Raw genomic sequence first — 27,994 nt, 5'->3', positions numbered from 1 at the left:
AATAACACTGAATTAATTAATTGTTGAGAGGAAACTAAAGAAATGGCTTCAACAAGAAAGATCACATGTTTAATCCTAACAGGTATTACAAATTAAAATATAAAAGCAGCCCACACAATTACATCACTATGAAAATATTCATATATAATATTAAAAAATACAATGCATGCAGTATTTGTTGTGTTTATCTGTATTTAATGAACAACATGGCTGGGTGCTGGTTTGTGGTCGTAGCACTCTCTATCTAACCACTCGTTCAGGTGCTTTCTCGAGTGATTGCAACCAACTACCGCACACGTAGTTCCCGAACCACTTTTCTTCATGTTGTAATTGTTATATCCTCTTTGTCTCTGCGATATCAGTGCTTTGTCGGCACAACGGAGCTAGCTAGCAAAACAAACCCAGTCCGCCAAAACGGAAGTGCATTGCATCGAAGGGAGGAGTTCAGGATGTAGAGCGGAAACGGCTCAATAACTTGTGTATTAGAGTACAAAAAAACAAAGATTGACAATGATCTCCAGTCTTTGACTTTTTGAACTGTGAAGATTTACTTCATATTTTTATCATGTAACCTTTTATACAGTTTAACCTTATATGGACTTGACCATCACAATATGTTTTAACCATATTTATATATTTATTATTATGTTTCTCTTCATCTGCTTAAATTAATAGTTAGGGTGACACACACCTGCAGTGTAAACTGTTATAGATTTAACTGAACGAATAAACACAAGTTCTACATTGTCTTCACCCCAATACAACAATAATATGTATAAGCAACATGAATATATAATATCTTATACTCAGGGGGCATTTGATTATATTATGAGTACTTTTACTTTAAGAGCATGTTGATACGTCATACTCCACTGTTTGGTGGTCAATGGTAAAGATAGTAACTACTAAAAAGTATTTAAAGTGGTTTCATTTAATACTTTCTTGGCCAGCTAAAGCATTAGAAATGTTGGATGTATGTGAGATATTAGTAAAATTAGTAAATATAATATATAGGCTTAATATCAAATTGCTATTTTGCTTGTACCACAAGTCCACAACCAAATATTACAATAGCTTTACATTTCATTAGTTTGAAGTAAGAATATCCAAAAGTCATGAAAGTCATGAATTCCAGTTAAAGCCAACAGTCGTTCTCTCTGCTGTTTCTGTGTCGTCCAACAGGGGTCACCCACTGCCTCTGTGGCTGCCCCGAGGGTCTCTCCCCCTCAGATGGAGCTGCAGTCCACCTCCCATTCATCAATCTTCTTTTATTCACATTGACAAAAGAGACATCAAATAAGGAGGTGTGGGAAAACACAACAATGCATTTCAGAACACAGACACTTAGCTAATATATGCAAAGTGGGAATAAAGCTAGTCCAGGCGCTCTGTGTGTGTGTGTGTGTGTGTGTGTGTGTGTGTGTGTGTGTGTGTGTGTGTGTGTGTGTGTGTGTGTGTGTGTGTGTGTGTGTGTGTGTGTGTGTGTGTGTGTGTGTGTGTGTGTGTGTGTGTGTGTGTGTGTGTGTGTGTGTGTGTGTGTGTGTGTGTGTGTGTGTGTGTGTGTGTGTGTGTGTGTGTGAGAGAGAAAATTATTTAAGCAACCATTTATCATTCACTTGCATATTTGCCTCTGTGTAAATATAATGCAAATTTTAAATCATACATATCATTATAAATACATTTCACACAGTTAACTGCAATTTAAAAATCAGAACCTTTTTTTTTTCTTAAAAATACATACATTTAGGACTCATAAAACAGGGGTCCACCCACATTCATTGTTTCAGTATTTTTGCATCCAAATAAAAAACGTTTTTTCTCCTGCCACTCTTGTCAGTCTCACAGAGTTTGTACCCACAGTCCACAAAATGGAACTAAAGTGATCTGTCTCTCTCCTGGCTGCCTGCTCGCTGTTTCCCACCCAAATCAAAAGGGGAGAGTCGTGGGGGGTCATGTCTGGCCACCCCTCAGGAGAATAACGGGGTCTCTGTCTGCCCCCCAAACCACCAACGGTTCTCCACTGTCCCTATGGCAACAGCCAAGGACCCTGGAAGACCCCCAGACTGTGGCGTCCAAGCAGATGCCCATAATTAACGTTACTATACGGAGGTGTCAGTCCTGCCAGTCTGCCTTACATGGAGGCAGACCCTCTCCCAGACCTGTCAGGGGCCCATAGGGCTGGGTGAAAAATGACTGCCCTGCGGTGTGTGTCTCTGAGTGTGTGTGCGTGTGGGGTGGGGGTGTAAAATTACTGCCCACCAGTGTCTGCCCAGCCCTGGTTAAGACTGACAATCATGCAATGGTAACATATAAAAAAGGATTTTATACTCCGGTAGACCCATCTGAAAAAAGTGTAATTAATGTAAAAGTCAAACTGGAAGTAAAACAAAATACTTTAATTAATGAAGATCATACGAAATCATTCATAAATGTTTTTATAATTTGCAGTCACCCGGTCTGCTTGGTGCCTTAAGTCAGGGTTGTTGGCGACATGCTGCTGACACGGACTGACCGGGTGTCTGGGTTACACGGTTGGCTGAGGATGAGATTATGTCGCCGCCGTCTCACACATCTAACCCCGAGATGTGCAGGGATGATATCAGAAATCTCCATAAGTACTGCAACAGCCAGATCCTTTGATAACACATCAAACATTTGGACGTCAATCTTTAAACTTGCAATTGGTCCAGATTTAATATTGCACCAAAAACAAGACATACTAAAAAGTATGGTCTTTTAAAAAGCAGTACATTTACTATTAATGAGTCATTCACAATATCACTTGGTTACAATCATGTCAAATATATCTTCATGTCATGTATTTTAATACTTTTGCCTGCACATTTTGGGATGGTGCAGAAAGCTCTGAAAGACATCTGAAAGAGCATAGAGTCAAGATTATTTTGATCAACTTTTATGAAAAACATTTTAAATCCTGAAATCAGCTGCATTCATTTTTGTATGACACAGTGAAATGTGTTGGTTGGATTGCAGCTAGTTATTAACGAAGACATAACTTAAAGGTTGAAAATGTCCTCATTTTAATGTGCATTATATTCACCATTCCCCTGCATCCCTTTATCTGCACTTTACTAAATAATATTGAGAAAAATGTGTTATCTTTTTTTATGTTCTTTGTTGGCTAATACATTGCATATATCAAGGACAGTGCTGTACTTTGGATTTCACTGCACAATATTAAGATTGTGGCAAAATAAACTTAAATTTGTAGTAAATTATTTATGAAGTTAGCATATACTGCTTACACATGCTAAATAGGGGGGTTAAATATAGCCTTACCAAATGTTCTTGAAGTGAGTATAGCTGCCGTATGAGCTTTGATCAGATTCAATGATCCAATGAGACATCATCGTGCCTCGACAGGTCAACTGATCAGAGCTGATCGGGTTAAAGACACATCCGTATGCTGTCCGTTTGCTGACACCCAAGGTCACCAAAGGTCACCAAATGCACTGTCCGCAGGTCCTGGACTTCATCATCGGCCCAGTGGTCACCGGCACACTCCGCGGGGGGGGGGGGGTTCAGGGGTTCAGCTCACCTCTGACCTGGCCAGCCCTCTTTGTGGTCATTACACAATAAGATGTTTCCCTCCACACTGATCAATCTGCTTCTCTCTACAGGATCGCTGAGTAAAATAAATGCTTTACGAGGATGTTTAGCTTTTAAAGCCCAACTGAAGAGGTCTGTAAAAATGGAGGCAGTGAAAAGGTATATGGGCTTGTTAATGTGTTACAAAGAAAAATAAAAGCTACATGCTGCTTTAGAGGTTCAGTCATTTGTTTCATGGTTTCTGTTATTAGCTTGTGATGACCACTGTTGTACTGGCTCCAATTGCAGATGTGAATGATAAAAACAGTATTGTTATGAAGGAAGATTACAACTTATGCATCACAAAGTATGGTACATTTTAAAGTACTATAATTAAAATGTAATTATGAGAGCTTAGGTTAAAAGTGGTGTGACTTCCTGATATGTGAAACTCTTCACTTCATGATCACAGATAGAACTGAAACGTCCTAATATTGAGTGAGGGGTTTATTCCCTCAGGGGTCGTGGGATCAGCGAGCCAGACACCGTTTTATGGGACCTCAAATGCAGGAACATGGGGAGGTGGGACAGGGCTGTCTGGGACTGAGCCGGCCAATTATACTCTGGCTAGACAGATCGCACTTTAACATGTCATACATGTGGGAATCTTCTGCCTCTCACATGAATATCACACAGAGCTTATACAGACTCCTGGCTCTGTGGTAACACCTTTTTTTTTTTTTAAACTCATCACATAATTTGCATATTACGGTGCAAAATATGACTAAATAACAAATGTGAAAATTGACAGAAATACACATCTTGGCAAGCAGACCAAGCTAAAATAAAATAGTGTTTTGTGAATGCAGAACAATAAGGCATTCAAACGTCCTGCACTGGAATAGGATTGACTTTTTTATGGTTTTTAAAGGGACAAGTCAAGTCTTTCTGGAAATATATTAAGTTGTTTTTAATTCTTATAACGTGTGTGTTTGATTTTATTTGAAGTCATTATAAAACATATATTTATTGATGTAATGTGCAATTAATTTGTGGTAACTTCGGAAATGTGTGTAAGCTATGATCTGTATTTCTGTGTTTTATAAGCTTGACTGTCAAGTATACCATCACTGACCTGTAGGGCTGTCTTTGGATTTTGAAAGCATGGGCCACTATGGATACAAGTTTTTTTTTTTACTTAATTGTGTGAGCCTTAAAATGTTCAAAGAATATTTATGTGTCAAATCTTATCTGATATAGGCAAAATATAGTTTTTATATATCACATGAATTAGAAACTATCAGAAATAAGTGGTTTTAGAACCAAACGAGTTCAAGATAAGTTTTCAATTACCCTTGACTGTCTAGTTACTGATATGCTGTCCTACTTTTACAAATGTCAATCTTTACAATTGATCGGGTGTCGATACAGTCGTTTACAAAAAGTTTTGAACTTCACTGTTTTCAAATTGAAAATCATCCATGAAACTAAAAGAGATACACTTAAATGAGATGTAGAAATCCAATAAAACATGTAAACAGAATATAAACCTGTCAAATAAGCTCATTTGAAATATCCAAGTTCTGTGACTAGTTCTGTGGTTTTGTTTTTATGATCATTTTGAATTTCTTTGATTGAGGGTGAACACCCATAACTTATAACAAACACATTGCAATGCATGAAGTATTTTTTAGAAAGATATCATTATCTGTTCTTATGCATTACTGCAGTTATTAGCTAAGAGCTCACCCTTCTCTTCCAGTCCCTAAGAATAATTAGTTTCAAACAAAACAAAAGTGTTGCTAATAAATAGTGTGTTTATTTTCAAAATTGAAAAGAATACTTAAAACGTTTGATTATAAATATTATGATGTGAAGAAAGTTCAGGTGAATGTTATTGCTATAAATAATTAACGAGCTCATTGTGGTTGACTGCAATGAGTCACCACCAAAACAGAGCAAAAACAATTATTAGGCAGTATGTGAGCATATCAGGGCTGCTATGTATCTCTTTTTGATTTGGCCCTTTTATCATCTGTTGCCCAAGTCCACCCAAAAAAGGTTAGAAAATAGTGATAAAATGTAATATATGTTGAACAAATATCTATCTAGTATCTATCTATCTATCTATCTATCTATCTATCTATCTATCTATCTATCTATCTATCTATCTATCTATCTATCTATCTATCTATCTATCTATAGATATTTATCTATATATTTATATCTATATATCTATCTATATCTATCTGCTGCTACTGCATTTGAATACAAGGTGAAGAACTCAAATTCAAATTCAAAGGAGCTTTATTGACCATTTCAGAAAAACACAGTATTGCCAAAGCGTGTTGTACAAGGTGCAACAACAAAAACCAAATAAATGAATTGTAAAAGTAAGACCACTTAACATACATGTTAGAGAACTCTCCCACTGGGAGTGCGCGCCTTTTTGGAATTAGCCACGCGGCACGCCTCGCATAGTAATGGTGGCTCGCGCATTGAGCTTGAACTTGACCGTAGGAATGCGGCTCGTGGGAAAGCAGGCTGAGGGTGCCCTCCTCTATTCATGGCACACAGGTCGGTGTCAGCTCAAATTAGCATAAAACCCAGCCTGCTTCATATTAAGGCACGAGGGCTCAGGCTCGCTCTCTCTCTTTCGCATGAGCCCGAGGAGGAACTAACAGGTCCCTGCACGAGCCTGCTGTGGTAAGAACTTTACTGAATTTATACATAAAGTTTAGATAACTGTTTACCATGCAATGTCTGTCCTCTCTCGGGCTACTTTAATGTTTATACAAAATGTCTGACATGTGTCGGCATCTTAAAGTCATGAGTGATTTTGTTAATTGTGACATTTCTGTACAATTTTGACTTTTTGGGACTAGTTGCAATTTCACGATTATAACTTGTTTGCATCGTTTTATAAACGAAATGTATTCTTTTCAAATGCAGAATAGGCTATTTTTTTAATGTGCTTTAAAAATGCTACATTTAGTGATGAGTAAAAAATGACTAATTTCTTTATACGATTTATTTTTTCATGACCATCTCTAATTTCGTTTTTATTAACCATTTAATGAAGATAACTTTTGTATGATTGCACACAGCGTGTATTTTTGTTTAATGTCACTTGGTTGAAAGGTTGCATTTCCAGTGTAAATGTGTAACAATATTTATCCGAAAATCACAGGCCATAACTTTTATTTTATTTCTCAGTGCTGCCATTGCACGCAAAATTGAGAAAGTGTATATTCTAAAAACGAATCTCCTTTGGAAAATGTTTTTTATTATTGTAAATTAGAACAGCATGTGCCATATTCTGAAATATATTATTATTCTATTCTTAATGTTGTATTTACAAAGTCTCTTTCTTTTAAAAATCAGACTGTATTGATTTTTAAATAACATTTTAAACTTGTTTTACTTATATTACTAGTCTTTGATATATATACCTTTTTAATTGGAACATTCTAATAGCCTAATATCAGAGCAGAACAATGGTTGTAATTATTTTTAAATTACACATTTGTAATTTTTGGATGACTCAGTCACACAGGCCAGACTTGAGCCTGATGCTGTCTTCAGTTACATCTTTTCAATCTAACATTAGGCCTTGAAACTGTAAAATGAGACATTAACACCAGTGTTCATAAAAGAGACAAAAAAGAGAACATAAAGAGGTACAATATCTATATATCTCAGTTACAAATCATTCTCAGTTATATTTTTAATTGCATTATTTACAAACAGCAGACAAACTGAAAAAAACAATATAAAGATAAATGGCCATCAATATCTTCTTATTTAAGATCACAGTGATGACAGTATTGTTTAAAATAAACCATCCCATTCATTTCACATATTTTAAAAGTATATACAATTATATATACACTTAATTTCTTCTATGATTCTTTAACAATGACTAACAAAAATTAAGAAAAAACTCAGATAAAAGATAATGTTCTCTTCAAAGGTCAGCTCTGCACAATCCTTCAACTTCAAACATATTTAGAAACGTTAAATGAGCACAGCGAGTCACATTTATATTCTGATATAACTCACTGAACAACAAATGCAACAACAAACCGTCAAAAACATTTAATTATTTTTCTTCTGCTCACTGTTGCAGTGAGAAGAGCTTATCTGGTCCTAATTTAAGGATGAAGACTAAATAAGATCTAAAAGCTAATAAAATCAGAACATGCAGTTTAAAGAGATGCTGCTATAAACAAAATGTTATGAATTAGTGTGAAAATAGGTAGACAGGAGACATCAAAATAAGTTTAATACCTGTAAAATAATCATTCAAACATACATTAGGTTTTTTTTACAGCTCAACAACTACAGTGTTAAACGACTCTTTTGGCTTTTCAATACATGTTATATAGTGTTGAGTTGATAAGAGTGCCTTTTATTCAGAACATATCAAATGTGTTAACATTTCATATAAGGTAGGATGTAGACCAACATGTTGTAATAATAAGAAATGTCACTTTTCAAAATCACATATAAAGAATACTAATAGTTTATTATCAAGAGCATGGTGTTACTGTCTTAGGATGTCAAGACATAATATAACTTTATCATTTTGTAGCAGTGTGAAATAAACATCAACACACTTTTCGTTTAAGTTTTCCTCCGTCTGTATCCCGTTTTTAATGTTCATTTTCAATAATAATAATAATATTAATCATATACATAATATTAACACATTTACTATTTTAGTATTTACAAAATACAGTAGTTTAACATTTTAACTTATCTACAACTAGTACCACACGTTGAAGCCCATAATGATTTATTGTATTAAAACAGTAAAGCTGTTTTCATTTTTAAACAGCAGTGTATTGTTTGTATAGTCCTAAAACTTTTCAATGGGTATCATTTTATTATGTAAGTACGAATATTTGTGTTGCATGAATAAGATGATTGGCTTTTACATTACAGATGTAAAGTGTATTCATTTACATTCATAAACTTTGTTTGCAGCAGAATAGGTTGTATATATAGGTGTACTTTTTTATTTTCCTCTTTTTTATTTGTTTTCGTCTCTTTGCAAACGCATACAATGTGTGTAATTAATTAATTAATTAATACATTTCCTTATAAAACAAGGTTACATTGTCACTGTAAACAGTCATGTTCCTTCTCACCAAAGTGTGTCGCTGTTTCCTCCTGCAGATGCATGTTACTGTACACTGCATCTCTTTACGCCTTTCTGTGTTTAAGTTCTAACCCGTTAACATTCATTTCCCCTGCTCCTGAAACACACATTATGTTGGTGTGTAGGAGAGACATGGAGACAATATAACCGACTGAATTTATCATTCCAATGTCACAGGTCGATCATAAACAGGCTGTAAACACCTGCATGCAGCATGCATTAGACCTACTGTAAATGGCTACATCATAAAGTGCCTTCTTGGATTATTTCCTTCTTTATTCAAAGGTTAGCATCTTTATCCCATATACCACAAGAGAGAACAAGCCAGCAGCAACAAGCCCAGACTTTTCTTACCTTCGTATCGATTCGAGAACATTTGATCCTGGATAATAGAGAATATTACAGGCTTCTCCTGACGTGAAAAATACTATGCTGTAAATCTATAAATCCTACTCCACAGTAAATTAATAACAACACAATCCCATCCATGTTTAGTTTCTGTAAAACAACAACACTCAAACTTCTGAGTTAACAAAAATACTTATTTTGAGGAAAATAACACAAATTCGTTTTTCCAAAGAAAAACGATAAAAACCTGAGGATTTTTTAAAGAATTATAATTATGACATTTATGTTATAGGCTGCATTATTATTAACCACTGCATTAACATGGTGGTGCATCTATGGCTAACAAGCGGATTTTTTCGATGCGATTCTTATTTCTATTTCAAAACAAAAAACAGCAGGAACCTACAACCTGCTGTTTTATATTCCCGTTTATTTGCCCTAAATATCATAGGGCCTGTTTGACACATTTGATAGGCCCTGGGTATGTATTCCCTCCTCCTCCTCCACCTCCTCCTCCTCCTCATCATCATCATCATCATCATCATCATCCTCCATCCCCTCGCCTCTCTCGCTGCTGCAAACGCTGCTCTCACACTCCTGTATGATCTGCTTTATCCGGTAAGAGAGGATTTTCTACATAATATTGTTGGGAGCTCTTCCTTAATGCAGCGGGTTAAATGTGATATAAAATTAAAAGGAAAATCGCTTCTAACAGGCGTTGTGATGCACTTTTGCCATGCATGTAGGCATCCTCTCTCTCTCTCTCTCTCTCTGTCTCTCTCTATCTCTCTCTCTCTCTCTCTCTCTCTCTCTCTCTCTCTCTCTCTCTCTTAATATCAAGCCCAGTTTATGGATGGAGTGCAGAAAGGACGTATTTTGGGACAAATGACAATTCAATTAATTATAGACTTACAAAATCCAGAGAATGTGGACGTATTTTTGGAAGAAACTCAAGTAAATTGTGAGTATATTTGCCACGTAGGTGCCACATGTTTTTAAAATATCCTTTTGATTTTACAAATTGGATAGCGTAAAGAATATTCTTCAATCGGAGAAAAGCTTATTTCGGTTCTTGCTTGTGCATTAGGCAAGCAGAGAAATAAGAGAATACAATATTTAGCCTGAAGACCAAAGCCTGAAAATACTTCTAAAATATGTTTATTCTTGTAGTAATTTATGTAACTGATACATTGATGCTAATATAATGACAACACATTTTGAATGCAATATTACAACAACATTAAAGCATCTCAAATGTGCCATATAGGCCTCGTGAACAGCGCTCAATCCATGGGAAAAATCCTACAGGTTTTTTCTCATCATGCATGCCAATTAGCCCGCATTAAAGTTTATGCAAACTGCAGAATATTTAATGAGGCTCTTCGCTGCCATGTGCTCATGTGAGAAGTATTCATAGTGGTAGAGGAGGGGGAGGAGGTGGAGGAGGAGGAGGGGGAGGCCCCGGGCTGCAGTGCAGAGTTCAGCAGGGAGATATTGTTGTGAGCCTGGGAAAGTGTAGCGGGGCTGACGCCAGACTCTGTTGTGAGGTGGGTGGGGGTGGGGTGGGGGGGGGGCACCCCGAGGATCCCAGACCTGATTGTCATGTTAATTTCTCCCCGGCACGTTGTTGAACTTGATGTTGACTTCTTTCTTTTTTTGGAGGGTGAGAAAGGGGGGAGTTAAATTTTCCCTGTCACTTGTTTGTGGGAAAATCCATCTGAGGACACACACACGCGCACACACACGGACACCTTGTAATTTGCAAGTAATTATCACAGTTGACTGAATGCACTTTATCTCCGTGAATTAATTGTAGGTCCAAAATGTATTTCTGCAATAATTTGATTTGCAACTAAACGTTATAATGCATTTGAATACAGGGCTGCTCTGGAGTGGTTAGATTTGATTTAATAGGTAAAACAATTAAGGCAACAAATGTTGGGGACAAAATGTGGGCGATATTAAGATTTGAGAGTTTTGAATACAATTTAGAATTGAAACAATAGTGATGGTGGGTTTGTACACGGGTACTGTTTCCCTTTATTATTCATTACAGTGAACAGTGGCTTGGCATGATACTTTGCAAGCTACAAGAAAGAGATGCACGTGTACCCAACGCCCTGGTCGCGCATGCTCAGGAGCATTGAGGGTTGTGCATCTAATCAAAACGAACACTGCTCTCATGCCAATGTAGAAGAAGGATTATATTTTGTTTCTTAAATAATTGTATGCGCCTTACTGCTCTTCTTAACCGCAGTGACCGCACACTGATGTAAGTTCAATTACATCAAGACAGTCAGCAGCAGAGGCCACAGCTGATTGCATCTTCTTATAAATGATGCAGAGTAGCAGAGGATTCATACAGTATAGAGCTGGACCTGCAGCAGCCTGACAGCAGAGCACCTCCATACTAACAGATTCCCCATGCGCAATAATCAGATATGTACCTGCTATCTGATGCAAGCTTCGTTTGGAAACCCAGACTGCAGCTTGCTGCTGCTCTCTTATTGGTTTACCTGCAGACACACACACACACACACACACACACACACACACACACACACACACACACACACACACACACACACACACACACACACACACACACACACACACACGCACGCACGCACGCACGCACACACACACACACACACACAGCACCTTTTTAAATATCCTTTTCAAACTTTAATAGATATTGGAAGTTGCTATTCTGGTCTTGTCTCTGTTACATGGCTACTTTTATCGTAGTGTGTGATTGTTATCTCATGTATTATCTCATCTTCTCAGCCCAGATATCAATCATATTATATTATCACAATGGATAAGGCTGTACATTGCCTGAATATGCTATCAGGGGTTTAGCCATATAGGCGTGGGCCTTTTCTGCACATATTCCTCTGCAGTGCATGAGGCATGCAAGCCTCAAGAGCTTTTTATGTTAGTTTATATAAAAATTAAAATAAAACACAGCAACATTTGTTTTAACTAAACATGGCTATTGTAAGTCATTGTGTTCTAATAATTAGCTAGAATGCAGCCAAAATCAGGTTGTATGAAAGAGTATCAAGCAATAGGCTTATTTTGCTGATGTTTCCAAATGCATTCAATCACATCAGCAAATGTCTGTTCTCTCTTAGAGCTGATTGTTTACAATATCATACAGCCTATCAATTATTATTATATAATTTGGATGGTTGTGTTTTTAGCCTTTTGTTTTGCTTCTTTAAATTATGAAATGAAATATATCCTAACCTTAAAGAAAATGACTTCTATCATTTTAGCTTGTGTTTTCAACCGAAAAAACTTAAATGTGAATTTGTCCGTAAATAGGTGTAGAAAGCTGACATTTCCAAATCCTGAAAGTTTAAGAAATATCCATTTTAATTCTCAATAAAACAGCCATTTCTCTCAAAATGTCATCCACCCAGCTCCATCTGCAAAAAGAAATAATTACGCACTTCACTTTATTTTACGGCCAACCGCCGAATGAGGACAACTGGGAGAGTTAAGTCCTGATTGACACACACTTTAATTCATTTTCAAATTGGCGTTAATGATTTCAGATTCCCGCCTTTCTCCCTCTTTCTCTCGCTCTCTCTCTCCCCCTGTCTCTCGCGCTGAGGCGGAGTTTACCCCTCTGCTCAGCGCGTGGACTCTCTGCACTTGTCAGTCGCAGCTCGCGTGTGTGAGGGAGAGGACACATGCGAGTCTGTAGAGACACAGGACACTTTGTAGCTTTTATATTCTGCCCTTCTATAATTTACTCTCATCCGGAGCGAGCAGCCTTTAATAACACAGAAACAAATCCAATCCGGAAATTGTTGGAGGATACTGGCTGTAGTGGAGAGGAGTTAGCCTAGCTGATGTTCAAGTAAGTGCATGCTGGATTGATATAGGTGGTAGATTATTTGGTTATAACTTTAATTCTGATTAGGAGGTCTTTAATGTGTTCCATCAGATCGATTGTGCTTTTGTGGTTTCCAGAAATGTAAATTATAGCTGTGACATTACTGATGGCTGTTTGATGGGAACTTTGCTTGCCTGTTAGGCCTGATGCGGTATAATAGTGGCTCAAATCTGGAGCAGTGTAAAAGCTCAGTGTTTTACCAGGCAACCTGCACTCCTGGAACAATGTACGTTATATTACAAAATTAGTGTAAATACTGGTTTTGACTGGGTTGCAAAATGACCGAAAAAGGTGCCTGCAATTGTTTTGCTTTGCCAATTCAAATGCTGATTTATCACCAAAGTAGTCATGATGACTCCTTGTTGAGCAACACTGCAAGTTTGATTTGATATAAAGGTGTGTGTGTGTGTGTGTGTGTGTGTGTGTGTGTGTGTGTGTGTGTGTGTGTGTGTGTGTGTGTGTGTGTGTGTGTGCGCGCGCGCGTGTGTGTGTGTGTGTGTGTGTGTGTGTGTGTGTGTGTGTGTGTGTGTGTGTGTGTGTGTGTGTGGCTCTCAGTGCAATGTGACCACATGCAGGCTCTCTCCTCTCTCTCGCACTCTCTCTGTGTGTACCGGAGAGGCGGCCCCTTTAAGAGACGATGGCTTAGTTTGTATCTTTGGTTATCTAGCTGTATGAGTTTTAATTTCATAAAGCTAGAGAACCGAAAGTACGAACTGACGCCGAGCACTTCGGATCCGGGGGCTCCCTTTCGCCTCGGCGTAGAAACGGAGAAGATGCCGGGGCAGCAGCAGCAGCGGCGGCGGGAGGAGGAGGCAGGAGGGACGGATGCTGAGGGAGGCTGCATGCTGCGAGGAGCGGAGTGCTGCACACCGGTGTGATTTTAGTGCTGGTCGTCCTCTGGTGGACAGGTGTCACCTGCGTGTTTATGAGGGCGTGAATGTTGCTGCGTTCAGGGTTCGCTTTTTGGACATCGCGGTGATGCTGGGGCCTATTGAGGATCAATACATCTGCTCAACTTTAGCACAGTAGCTAGTGATGCATGTGAGAAAACATACTTTAAAAAACACAACGCGTGCTCTTGTGTAGTTGTCATAACTGTGTGGGTGTTATAACATTAACACCTTGAGGGGTAAGACAGAAATAGTTAAAGGATTACTGTGATTGGTCCATCCAGGACTCACGTGACCGTGTTGGCAGCAGCACCAGGAGCATCACATCGGTTTTGAGATCTCACATGTTGGTTATGGTGAGGGTTTTATAGGCCCACTAGTTGCCTTCATGTACGCCAATACTTAATGTGTATGAATTAATCCTGCAGAGCTGCATCTGCATGTAGACTCCCTGACTCCTCTGATACTGAGTGTATTTCCTTTATGAGTGCTGTACGCTAAGTGATGTCCCCTGGCTGTAATTTACTTGACATTAGGAGTGTGATGTATAATTGGATGCACATGTACATCACTTGGGTACAAGATGAAGGCTTACTAGAGTTTAAAAGACTGTTCTGTTGTGTGCTAACATGCAGGATAAGAATTCAAGAACAGTGTTTTTCCATCATATCAGTGTCAACTATTGTTTTAGTTATACCCATCCTGACCCCGGAGGGTACCACACATCAAAATCAGTCATTTAGAGCCAAAGAGGCTGTACATCGACAGGCGTTTCCAACGTGCTTTCATCACTGAATCCAAGTTAGACATGGCAGATATGTTCAAATTTGTGTTCCGCCGGGTGGATTATTTTTATGTTTGCCTGCTAGATAAGAACAAAATAGGACATCGGCTTAGTTTGATCTATTCTTAGAGCAGAATCAGCAAGCCTAGGAGATGACTGAATATCCCTGAAGTCCCAGCATGCTCTATTTAGACCATGACTGACAATATTTGATGTGCACCGTTAAACAAGGGAGCTTGGATCTTGTGTGTCTGCGTGTGTGTTGTTGAAAGTTTCATGAAAACCAGTATACAGTTTAAACCAGAATACATTATTTGACCTCCATGTCCTCCAGCTTTTATTGATACAAAGACATTTAATCATTTAAATATTATAAACTTATGTAATCTCTATCTTTTTGTATGATTCCACACTTATAGTGAGTATTTCTTGAATGTATCCTCTCATAATAGCCTAATTTGTATACAGCATTTTTCGTGTTCAATCCTGTATTTCAGTAGCTAAGCAACTGTGATACTGCCCAGATGAAGCATGCTCTATGCTATTGTGTTGTGGCATTGTTTCCCACTCATTGAGCCTTTTCCATCACGTTTTACAATTTTGAATTTCAGCAAACACTATTATCAAGCTTGACTTATTGTTCAAGCAACTGAAAATAGGTTTAGCCTCGCAGAGAGGCAAGCAAATGAGAAGTGCCGAGGAAAATACAAGTTTTAGTGGTCTGTTAGCTGCAAGGTCAACCAAAATGCATTTATTTTCACTCACTTGTAAGCCACATATTTATTCCCTGAAATATGTGGTTTTGTTAAAATGAGTGATTTCACACACACTGATTCTCTTTTCTTTTGTCTTAAAAGGAACATGTTGACGACGTCAGCCATGAAGTTTTCATCAACTCAACATGAAGACAAATTGCCACCAGACAGGAGGAGGAGCAACAGTCAGCATGCAGGTAAATATTTTAAGTGAGAACACATGCATATAGAAAGAAGTGGTTCAGCTGTCATATCTGTATGAGCCAAAGACTAAGATTTAGTTAAATGCAAAGCAGCTCACCTATAATGTATTTTGTGTTTGACAATAAGTACATGAAGAGGCATGTTCGTGTCGGACTTCAGGATGCAGGAGGCTTGCAGTTTTGATTCAGGAGAGTCTTGAGTGAACACATTATGGTGGTTGACTATTGTCCATATTTTTTTGTTCTGAGGATGGTTCTGGGTGTGAAATTGACAAGACCATAAGATGCTGAGCGTGAACTTTGAAACATTGGGGATTTCATATTTTTGTTAATCATAAAGAATGATTTTTAAAAGAGAAAATCCTCATTGTCTTATTCAAGCAAAAATACGTATTGAGAGGGACATTTACTGCAGTTTTATTTGCGCACAGTGTCAGTTTTATATCATTCTGTCATATCAGAATATATTTACAGTGTGGAGCTCAGTGTGAACGCAGTGATTTGAGCGAGTGAAGGAAGTGCTCCATGTTGAATTCCTTCATTCCTTTGAAGTATTACATTTTTTTACATTGCACATCAACCCCCCATCCTCACACACATGAACACACACACACACACACACACACACACACACACACACACACACACACACACACACACACACACACACACAAACACACACACACACACACACACACACACACACACACACACACACACACACACACACACACACACACACGCACACACACACACACACACACACACACACACACACACACACTTCGCTCTTTCATTCACATACATTCATCCCTTTAAACACTATGATCCTATTTGTCAGGTAGAGTGTGTGGTAGGTGCAGGGGAGGTGGCCGTGTAATCTTTGCTGCGGTTCTTTATCCCGTTAGGAGAGCGGAGGCGAGGTTTGGACCTGCTCATGTGGAAAGAGCGTTTGGGTGGCTCTGTCCTTTTCGGCCTTAATTCCTCAACGAGTCACCTTCCCCTTGTCCACAGTATCCCTATTATTGTGGCCAAAGTAGCGATTTGAATAAAGGTATGCCCATGCATGATTTAGCAACGGCAGCACTGAAGCCAAAATGCCTGAAATTACCTTACATTTCAAAGAAAACCTTTTTGTACGAGCAGTGCTTTAAGATGTTTTTGGTTTCACCCTCGCATTAAAATTAAAATTTTCAAATTCTGAGGTTTCTAAGAAATTAAAATCGGAGCCTAGGAGATGCTATTTCAGTTATTTCGCAACACCAAAACAAAACACTCCTAGCTTTGGGGTTGTCAGTATGTTCCCTCCAATTTCTCCTTTAATAGCTTCGCATTAGGAACAAACAATAAGTACATATTGTTAGCAAGGTCAAATTTTCATGGTTGCACAACCTTGAAGCGCAGTTATTCAAATTTAGTGTGGAGTTCTTTTAGTCGCCCAGATTTTCCCAAGCTTTATATTAGCATATGCAAGGGCCGGCCTGTGCTGCTGTTTTCTAAAGTGGATGTAAATTATAACCTCAGTATTATACAGGCTGATAGGAGATAAATCTCTGCAGTAATGCATTGCAGCGAATAGAGGTGGGGTGAGGGTGAGGGGGGTGCAGTGGGGGGGGGGGGGTGTTGAAGAGTGTTTGTGTGTGTGTGTGTGTGTGTGTGTGTGTGTGTGTGTGTGTGTGTGTGTGTGTGTGTGTGTGTGTGTGTGTGTGTGTGTGTGTGTGTGTGTGTGTGTGTGTGTGTGTGTGTGTGTGTGTGTGTGTACTGTACAATAGCCAGTGGCAGATGGAATACAGACTAGCAAAGCACTTGCTAATAGTCATGCTAAACTCTCTTTTCACTGGTTTTAGTTTCATCCGATTTTCCACCACATTTCGGGAAATAAAGGAGAGATTTTAAGAGTGAGATGCATAGAAAAAGAAATGTTAAGACAGTTGCAATATTGGTTTAACAGTTTTGCAAGTGTGCACACTTTGTTTTAAAACAAATATTAACACAGGGAGATTACTAAGTCGAAATTTGCACTTGTGCGGTCCAAAAGGCTGAGAGGCTTCAGGCCTCACGAGCAGAGTGGAGATCTCTTTGGAATCCCTATGCAAACTAGGGCTTGAATAATGAGATGTATTTATGAAGGGCTGGGAAGGGGGTCCTGCTTTTGAAAGCCAGTAGGCCGGAGCCTGAATGGGATGGAGGGAGGAGGGGGGAGTCAGGGGTGTGTGTCGAGGGGGTACAGGGGCCCCCAGCAGCCCAGGCCTCGGCTGAGGCAGCTGTGAAAAGGGGTCCCGTCTTTTTCCCACGCCCAGCAAGACGCGAAACACTGCCGCAGCTCGCTAGGGTCAAGTCCCATCGCTAATATATACACACATACATACACATGCATGCACACACACATAGAGGGAGAGATGTGTGTGTAAAACGTGTGCAAATTAACAAGCTGTCTGGGAAGCTCTGTGACATTGGGGACACCTGCTATCCTCCCAGAATGCTTTGCACTATCATCTGGGGCCACTGGTCATAACTTAAACTTGAACTTAAAATTAAGCTGAGGATTGAACATTTTCCCGTTTTCCTTTCTTTCTTTTTTTTGCAATTTTTTGCATTTAATTTGCATTCTGTTCTTGTTACATTTAAAAACAGCCACTGCCTAATATTTTCTTATTATTATTTGTTATTTGTTCATTCTTAAGGGTACTAATATCATCTTTTTTTTTAAGCTTTGATGCCAAAATATTGAGGCGGTTTTGGAGAACAAATTAAGGTTTTACTTCTGCAATTGTTGATGAGTCCATTCACCCAGTCTGTGGAGACAACCTTGGCCTTGTGCTTGATCCGAGACCCTAACTGTCAACTTGGCATTGTCTGCCTGCACACACACACACACACACACACACACACACACACACACACACACACACACACACACACACACACACACACACACACACACACACACACACACACACACACACACACACACACACACACACACACACACACACACACACACACACACACACACACACACACACACACACTCACACAGCTTGCTTCAAGGGCACACAAAAGAAAAATGTAAACATGAAATGGAGGAGGGTCGGAGGAAGATAGGGCAACTCTGGAGGAATGTTTTTGGGGCTGAACTCTCAGTGTGACCTTCTGTCCTTCTCTAAATACGGAGCTGAAAGACACAGCGATGTTTTATTTAGACCATGAATGCTGATCATCTCTTTCATCAGCAAGCTTTGCAACATTTGTCATAAATTGAAAAGGCAAAGAAACACGTAAGCGTCTCACACTTATTTGGTTCAATGCAAACCCAGGTTAATTTAGCTAATTATTCCACATTTTGTATTTGTTCCAGTTTGTTTAATCACTCGTTTAAGTGAAGCATTTTTAACACAGCTTTCTGAAATAGCGTCCAGCTGCCTCCCAAATGAAGCTGGTGTCACACCCATTCCTTCCGTCTCTCTCTACTGGCACACCGATCAAAGCGGTGCAGCACTCAGTTCCCTCCCCGTCCCCGTTGCACCAGTCCTGCACAGAGCGGTGTCACACTAATTAGAGTCCCCCTGCCTGATTCAGCTCCTTTCTTTAATTCCACCCTATAAAAAAACACGGCTGCTATCTATTTGAGTGTATTAGCAAGCGTCCTCACTTCTCTCTCTCTCCTTTCTCCTGCCTGTCCCTCCTTCTCTATCTCCTTCTCCCCTCGGTGTTGTCATCTTCCCTCCTATTCAGATGAGTTTCAAATAGATAGGGGGACCCTTCTAATTAGCTCTGTAAAGATGCTTTGTCGCGGCCAGTGTGGCCACCAGTGTATGCATTGAGAGGGGATGTGTGACAGCTAGTGTTAGCATTGAGACAGTGTGTATGGGCCCTTAATGAGGTTTGTTAGCTGAGTGTGTATCCTGCTGTTTGAATACACCCTCGGCAGCCTTTGAAGGAACAGAGATGAAGAGAGCGAGGAGTCTTTCAGCGTGGCAGGTTGCAGAATGCAGATGATGCATTATGCTCAGCGTGGTTTCCATTTGAACAGCAGATGAGAGGAGATTAATGCTTTACTTACGCGTTGTCCGTGTAAACTGTGGGAAATGTACCTGCTCGTCACACGTTGGCAGGGATATTCCGCTGCAATAAAACCTCCTAATCTTTATTCCTAATCTTTATTTTGATTCCTTAGCTTTTAAAACCTGTTAAAGATGACAAACTGAAGGTAGAAAAAGGCAGTTTTTTATAAAATATTAGCTCAACATTAATCAGGTTTTGAATTAATAAGGTGACACTTTTGGAAAGTCAGCTAACAGTTTTACTGATGAATGGGAGGCCGGGTGCAGAGAGAGAGCGATTTGGCTCATCATTTGTAGTTATAGCCTCACTAAAGAACAGACGGCCTGTTAGAAATCATTATAAAGCAGCTGCTTAAGTATTAGACATCTTAATACTTTAGTCAAAAAATTACTCGCATGTCGTTCATTCAGCACAGTACAATGAAAAAAATAATTGCCCATCAAACTTGAGATGTAAGAGGAAAGAAATGTGTTTCAATGTGGGCAAAATGCAGAGGAGGAAGTGGTGGTTAAGATTAAAGATGGCTGGAAACAGATGAGAGCCAGAGGTGCAGGGGAGAGAGGGAGAGAGGGGGGGGAAAGAGAAATGAGAGATCGTATGGAGCCAAAGAGCCGACCTGCTCGGCCCGCCTGCTGCCTCAGAGATTGTAAACTGTCACTCAGGATGCAGACAGACAAGCAACACCGACATCATTTCCCCATATTACCTTCTAGCACTGAAACTGTTGTCCATGCAGCCCCTCCTGCTCTCCTTCCTTCCCATCCTTCACTCCTCTTCCACTAGATGCTTATTGTTATGCCCAAGCACATGCATGAATATGAACTGCCTGATCTATTTCCTCTATCTTCTTCCTCTCGCAGCTCTTTCACTACTTTCTCCAGGTTTTTATTCCGTAGATGAAATGATTCAGCTTGCAGTATGCTCTCCCCTCTCATTGTTCGATGGTTCGTTGCCTCTCCATAGGAGGTAGAGAGTGTTTGGGCTCTTTCCCCTGTTTTACCAGTTTACCAGTGTAATCCTTTACTCCGGCACAATGAGCTCTCGCTGCAGCCACAGGATTCTATTAGGCTCCCAGAGAGACACAGGATCTCCTAAACATTTCCTGCTACCCCCACCCCCCTCCTCTCATCACCTATACTGCCTCATGGCCTCAAACACAGCCAAACTGATAGCTTCCTTTGTACATTTCAAGCAGAACCCCCCTTTTTTTAACCAGAGGAGATTTTACCTGTCTTGGAAATAAAGGCAGAATAAAAGCTTCTACATTACCAACGGCTTGTTAGCGCTGTCAGCTTCACTCTCAAAACAGTGTTACTTTACAACCAAAGAGTATATAACATAACAAGCAACTGCAAACAAGCAAATGCTTGTTATATGGTCTTTGGAGGAGCGCTTAAGATGTTTAAAAAATGCTGGAGTCATTGGAGGATGTGATTCCTTTTTTCTGCTGAAAACATGCCATTAAAGGCTGCGGATAAACACCCCAATCTGTCATTTTACTCAGTGTGTATCAAAATCACAACTGGGTCTGCATTTCAGTGAAACCTTTGAAATGTACTTAGGTGCATTTTGGTTTTTCATTTTTAAGAGGAAAAGTTGTTCACGATTATAGAGTGACGGTAGGAAGAAGATTCTTCAACTTAATATCTCAGCTTTTCATATTATTTTTATATATATTTTCTAATATAGTTAGTGACAGTGTCAGAGAAATACTGGAAACAGTGGAAGAGAAGGGGAATGAAATGCAAAAAAAGGTCAATAGTTGAAATCAATCAGGAATATTTTGGGTGTATTTGCAACAGCCATTTAAAGGTGGGGTAGGTAAGTTTGAGAAACCGGCTCGAGATACACTTTTTGTTATATTCCATGGAATGCTCTTAACGTCCTGATAGCAATGAATATCTGAAGTGCTTTGACAAAAAATCCATTAAAAAATGTCATCATTGGAAGCCGTAGTACTGTAAAAAGCACGACCAATCATCTGAGCCGGCCCAGCTAAAATATCTGATGGCCTACCTGCCTGTCAGCCTTCCATCTGTGGACAAACTTATCTCGTGCCCTCATTGGTCATGTGCGCGTTCTTGTGTGTTGGAGGAGGGGCTCTGTAAGGAAGTGGCAGATTTTTTCCGGTTGTGTATCTTCAAATTCTAGCGCACTCGAGCTGGTTTCTCCAAAATTACCTACCCCACCTTTAATTCCTACTCAGTAAAGTGTGTAATTGTATTTTTAAAACGCATTTGATGTCACTTATGTCACTGCAAGACACTTTTATCTTCAGTTTCATAAAGGAGTTATATACAGCTTTAATAAAACATTATAAAAGCACGACTTAAGACCATTTGCTCTCCAGGCTCCAAAGCTTCCTTTAAATGTACTGGATACTTCTAACATGTTAATAAATGCTACGTGATAATCAATGTTGTGAGATTGGCCTAGTTAACCAGCATTTTATCTATATTGCTTAATTTAATACAGAAATGTAAATATGCCAGTAAGCAAAAGGGCTAGTGTTTTGTTGCCCGTTGGCCAAATGTGAATTATCCTTCAGAAATAATAAGAAACACTAGATGTAAAACCAAGTTATATGTAGAAAGAAATTATAATAATTATTATTAAATATTGTTTAAACTTTTCCCAGGCCGTATAGGTTGCCTGACGCTGCTACGATGTGTTTGTCAGGGTCTCTGTTTTGTTCCTCAAGTCCAAAGCCATGGGACAGGACTCCTTTCTGCCCCACTCCTCAAACACAAACATTCCCCTCCATCTCTCTGCTCCTGCCCCCCATCCATGCTTCCCTCTCCTCCCATCTTGATAATGCAGTTCTTTTCTCTCTTGCTGGGTGGAGGGCTGCCCTGAACCAACATTGTCCCCGACGCCGGCTCTAGTGGGGGGCCCTATTGTGTGTGAAGGAATGGGGAGTTAACACCCATGTCTGAACCCTCTCAATGGGGGCATTGTGTCTGAATCTTCCTCCGGCTCACCCAATCTCACCTCACGTCACTCCCCTGCACAGGCCAAGCCAGGGGCGACTCCGGGTGCTCCCCCATTATGTGATGAAAACATGCACATAACAGTGAACTCAGATTCACAAACAAGCCATCCCATAACTGACCTCGTCTGCTTTAACCCGTTGCTCTCTGTGTCCTATTCATTTTCCACAAACCACACTGAGCTGAATGTGTCTCTGCTGCTGGTCGTACAGAAATGGGGGCCAGTGGGTGCAAAGCTACTGAAGGAGGCCCCTGCAATTCGTTTTTCGTATAGAAAAGAACAAAGCAACACATAAAGGCCTACGTTGTATTAGCATGATAACAGCTTTCAGAATGCTTTCAGACAATTTGAAGATGCACTGCAGTGAAGGAATCCATGCAAATTATTCATTAAGTATAAAAACCGTTATCATGCTCATTGTTTTTCACTCATAAGGCATGGTCAAAAATAACTGAACGTATTTATTTCAATAGTGTTCCAAACAGTAGAGTGTAAATATTTTAATGTGAATGATTTATATTTATGGAAAAAAACTACATTTTTAAATATAAAGAGAGGTGGATTTGTCTGTTTCATACTGAGCATTTGTATTGTTGCTGTATAGCAGCGAGTGCCTTGGGGCAGGTTACAAAAGAGCAAGTTGGCGTTTTCTTCCCACATATTTTTAATCAAAGTGTTAGTGTTTACATTTGCATTTGCATTGAGCAGAGGGATGCTGAATGCCAAAGGTGAGATTTTGAAAAACACTCTATTTTCTCTTTTTCAGATGGAAACAAGGGTGGGTGGTTGGAAGGCTGGATAAAGGCTGGTAGATGACTGAACTCAGAGACCCGGCGCAGCTCATCATCATTGCCATGGGCTCTCGTCTTCCTCCTCTCCTCCTGTGGCCCATACCTCCATCCAGGGGTCCAGCAGAGCCGGTGAAGCCCAGGCGGGGAGCAAGTGAGTGGGCTGGGAAGGATGGAAAAGCTCCCTGAAGGCTCGAAGCACCTCTGGAGCTACCGGCATGCAGGAGAAATCAATATGAAACACAGAGCCGACACAGCAGAGTGGGGTTTCCTGTGTTAGTCTGTGGCCTCGGGCCGCAGACCTCCAAAGGACGGGCCCTGTGTGGCCCTCTCAGCTGCAGCCCCTGCCCCTCAGACTGGACCTGAGTCCCAATCTCCACTGGCTGTGTGTGGTTCTGCTGAAGGGGATCTCTCCCCAAATAATACCCGGTATGTTGAGAGACCGCCGACAGGGATGTTCTCTTTCTCTTGAATTTGTTTCCCTTCATAAGATTGACATATCCCCCAACTTCTGCCTCTGGCTGTTTTAAAAACAGTTTGGGAGTTCTGCTTTTGACTCACTCTCCAACCTCATCTCGCCCGTTGTTTATTCCCCAACCAGTTTTTACATTTGACAAAGAGACAGTACGATCTTTATTTTCTCTCCCACTCTTTGGCTGTTACTATGGTGAGCTGCAGACATGTGTCTGTTAAAACCAGAGACAGCAGCAGAATGATCACCTTTTTTTTTTTTCGTGATGTCTGTTATTTAATTTCAGACTTTTTGAAAAACCGATTGAACAGTAATGAGGGCAGAAGATCACATAGCAGAGATCTGCACACCTTGTAGAGTAGATGGTGAAATGGCAAGTACCTCTCCTTTGCACTTTCCACTTTGTGAAAACTGTCAATGTGCTCTCATTACCTCATACATTACCTGAAATAGTGTGTGTGTGTGTGTGTGTGTGTGTGTGTGTGTGTGTGTGTGTGTGTGTGTGTGTGTGTGTGTTTGTGTGTGTGTGTGTGTGTGTGTGTGGGTGTGTGTGTGTGTGTGTGTGTGTGTGTGTGTGTGTGTGTGTGTGTGTGTGTGTGTGTGTGTGTGTGTGTGTGTGTGTGTGTGTGTGTGTGTGTGTGTGTGTGTGTGTGCCTGAGTGTGTGTATGCCCATCACTCTGCACCTTTTTTGTATCAGAGCGAATCATTATTAGGATATAAATGACAGCTGTAAAAGATGTATCTTTGACTCTAAGAAGTTAGATTATTAGGATGTGTTTGTACAGCCATTTGAATTATAAGACGCAACTCAAATTTGAACATTTTGAATAATATGAGAGGGCTTCATTTTAAACAGAGCTCTGTTTGTGTGAATGGACTGTACCTGGCCTTGAAAGTGTTTGCCAGCAAGCAACAGCTCCCCTCGTCACAGCAATGCAGCGCGGTTGTTTCCATCCAGATGGGCACAGCTTCAGACAAAATGGCCGACAGTGTATGCCTCTGCCAAAGATGGCGGGCGCATCTCTGTTGTCTGCCATCTGTGCATCCGTTAGCTGTTGTAGAATGCAAATCGAGGCTAATTGCATTTGCATAACATCCAACCATCATGTCGTTGGCTGATAATTGCTCCCACGAATGCGGCATATCGGAGAGCGAGCCGAAGTGAAGGGTGTTTCAAAGTGCTGTTTCGTTTCGTTTTTTTTTTTTCTTGAGATTGTGAGTATTCTCACCCTGAAAATGTGTTTGATAGGTGTTCTGTGCATGCGAGATCAAGAGTCTGGTCCTACTGTGCCATATGGTGCGTGTGTTTGCATGTGATTCCCTCGCATGCAAATGTGACACTGTACAACAGATTAAGGCGAGCCTTTCTCTTAATCAGATAGCGCTCTGTCACGCATGCACTGAGTCCTATTTTACGCACGGACATACATAATGCACGGATGAAAGCATGAAGCAAACAGAGAAGCTCAGACACACACAGACTGTAATTAAAAAGGGATCCATAGGCCCAACAAACCCTAGACAGACAGACCATAATAGTCTCATGTTCATGCTCATATGTGTCTGGTAACCATGACACTGAACAAATCCTGGGCTGACTGATTTTGCCAGAAAAGTGCTGCATATGAAACACATAAATAGGCAGTGTAGCAAATAAATTGGAGTCTGAAGAACACTGTAGCTTTGAAGTATCAGATCAGTGCTATTTTTCCAAGAATACACCCGTTAAAAGAAAATGAGAGGCACTTTGTTTTCTTTTTTAAATGTCCTTTGAAATAACCTTAAAAAAACTGAGCATGCATCTCATCAGTTGGCATAATAACATTCTGAGGCGTTTATGTAGTCAGAGGATTGAAGCGTGTATAAATGAATACCTCACGTTTGTGCATTTCGGCGCTGCGTCGTTTTGTGGTCGCATTTGATTGAGCAGGTCTTGTTTTTGGGGCGTTAATTCATGCGATGAGAGTCGTCTGAGCGGCTGGGTAACAAAGCAGCGTTCCTATTTGCATTCGCCCATCAGGGCAGCTGCTGCGCTGTACAGTTAGGTCTACTGTGGGCAGCAAAATGGCGGTCACGCGAATCATAGGGTCTGTCTGCTGGTCGTGGGAGCTGAGGAGAGGAGAGAGAGGAAGGGGGAGGGGGAGGGGGGGGGGAGGACTTTTGGGGCGTCTGGTTCGAGATGGAGAGAGAGAGGGTAGCGGGGTCTAGACTGTGGGGTGGGGGGTCGCTCTTAAGGGGAAGATGGAGTGGGGGGTGTTAGTGGAGAGGTTATTATTTGAGAAGGGGGGGGGCTTCTGTTTTTTAGGAAGAACAATTAATGAGGGACTGGAGGGGAGGGGGGGTAGTTTGTCTGCATTTGTGAACATGTGTCTGTGTCTCGGCCATTTGCATAGAGCGATCAGGACGTCCATATGCTGTGTGGCGAGGCAAATTCAGTCACAGTCTTTTGCACGGCTCTCAAGGTCTCTCCTGCATGATCTGAACGAAAAGCCCTCAGAGTGTCCCACCCCTCTAAATCTGACAGTCACATTATCTGTCGGGGAGCAGGAACACGCTCTACCCCATTTCTCACAATAACACTTAAACGCTCCTACTATACTGACGCCTCGTGTGAGCCGCATCACTGTTTCTCTCCGGTACGCCATCCAATGAGAAGATACAAAGCTGCTTCTAGCCAATAAGAAAGCATAAAGACTCAGGAAGAGGAAGGAAGAGGCGAGGAGAGTCAGGAGTTGACCCTTGATGTGCCGGGGAAAGAGAATCAACAACACACAGCAGGAAGAAATCGAAGAGAGGGAAGCAAAGGATAGTGGGAAAGGGAGGAACAACACAACAACGTCTTTTTGTGGTGAAGCTAACATGGCTTTACGAACATAAACACAAGAGAATGTAACAAAGCAGCTTCTTGGACAAACAAAACCACATTTATTTTCTTTGTGCGCCAGTCAGACGAGATTGTAGAATATATACAAATCAATTAGAGGCAGGAAGAACAGACATAAAAAGCCTCCCCTCTAGTGGGAAAAGTCATGATGGCCGTCGTGAAAAAAGTCAGACAGCCAGACACAATGCGGATCTCCATAATTCCCTAAATGAATACTGCTGTGTTTAAAGTGTGATGGTCTACCAATCTGGAGGTCTGAGATCGGAGCGTGGGAATGTTCGGGGAACATATGCAGAGCAGGCGGCCGCTGGCGAGACAGCGCTGCTAGCATGAATGCTGTGGTAGCAGGTGAAAGAACCCTAGAGTTCATGGGTCAAGGCCACGCAGTGAAGGGGTTGTCTGGCTCGTGTGTGTGTGTGTGTGTGTGTGTGTGTGTGTGTGTGTGTGTGTGTGTGTGTGTGTGTGTGTGTGTGTGTGTGTGTGTGTGTGTGTGTGTGTGTGTGTGGGTGTGTGTGTGTGTGTGTGTGTGTGTGTGTGTGTGTGGGTGTGTGTGTGGGTGTGTGTGTGTGTGTGTGTGTGTGTGTGTGTGTGTGTAGGGCCACTTTGGGTGTTGTAGGATGCTAATGAAGTTGCCAGGCTATTTGATAAGCACGGCTGTCTATTGTTAGCTCAGTCTGGTTTGCTCAGAGAGGCCTTGCTGGGTGTAGACTTGGACAAGAGCTCCTTCATCATGCTGCAGTCACAGCAGAGTATCAGACAGGCAGATAGACAGGCAGGCAGGGTAAAGTCAGACCTCCCGTGCTGAAAGTGTGATTGTGTTGTCTGGAAGCCTTTTTCTCCCCACATCTCTGCTTTCTGTGACATTTCTTCTCTGAGTGACACAGTTGGTTTCAGGCTCTCCAGCGTGGTGCCTGTCTTTGTTTCTCTCCAGATTGATGGAAGCTTTGTATCGGGAAATCATAGAGAGCGCTGTGTTTTACGGCACATATTCTAATGCCGAAGTACAACTGTAGCCGCTGTGATTCCTGTGAAATCTAACTTGAAAAACGTTAATGTCTTTGTGGAAATCGCTTTTCTTTTCTCAAGGATTAATCTGGTGAAACCTTATATTTCACTCATATCAATGAATCCCATAAAAGACCATCACCAACAATTCAAGTGTTTTAAAAACAGGCACCAAAGTATTTTTCCTA

The 27,994-nt window shown here is 40.7% G+C and overlaps 1 long non-coding RNA gene across 6 annotated transcripts in view; it reads left to right on the top strand.

The window, feature by feature from the left end:
• The first annotated feature begins 6,126 nt into the window (after positions 1–6,126).
• The window catches only part of LOC307018181, a 27,768-nt gene continuing 5,900 nt past the window's right edge, over positions 6,127–27,994 (top strand). The window contains exons 1-3 of one of the 6 annotated variants that reach the window (XR_013802353.1): positions 6,127–6,255; positions 15,500–15,594; positions 23,423–23,873. This is a non-coding gene — a long non-coding RNA (uncharacterized lncRNA). Of the gene's footprint in view, positions 6,256–9,595; positions 9,680–9,898; positions 10,023–12,713; positions 12,933–13,685; positions 13,841–13,984; positions 14,010–15,499; positions 15,595–23,422; positions 23,874–27,994 lie in introns of those variants that run through there. The other 5 variants (XR_013802354.1, XR_013802355.1, XR_013802356.1 and 2 more) reach the window with 5 other exon arrangements.

This window comes from Notothenia rossii (genome assembly GCF_949606895.1).
Source record: "Notothenia rossii genome assembly, chromosome: 9".
NCBI classification, from domain to species: domain Eukaryota; kingdom Metazoa; phylum Chordata; class Actinopteri; order Perciformes; family Nototheniidae; genus Notothenia; species Notothenia rossii.
The sequence above is the reverse complement of the archived record's forward strand: the minus strand, read 5'-3'. Positions and strand labels throughout refer to the sequence as shown.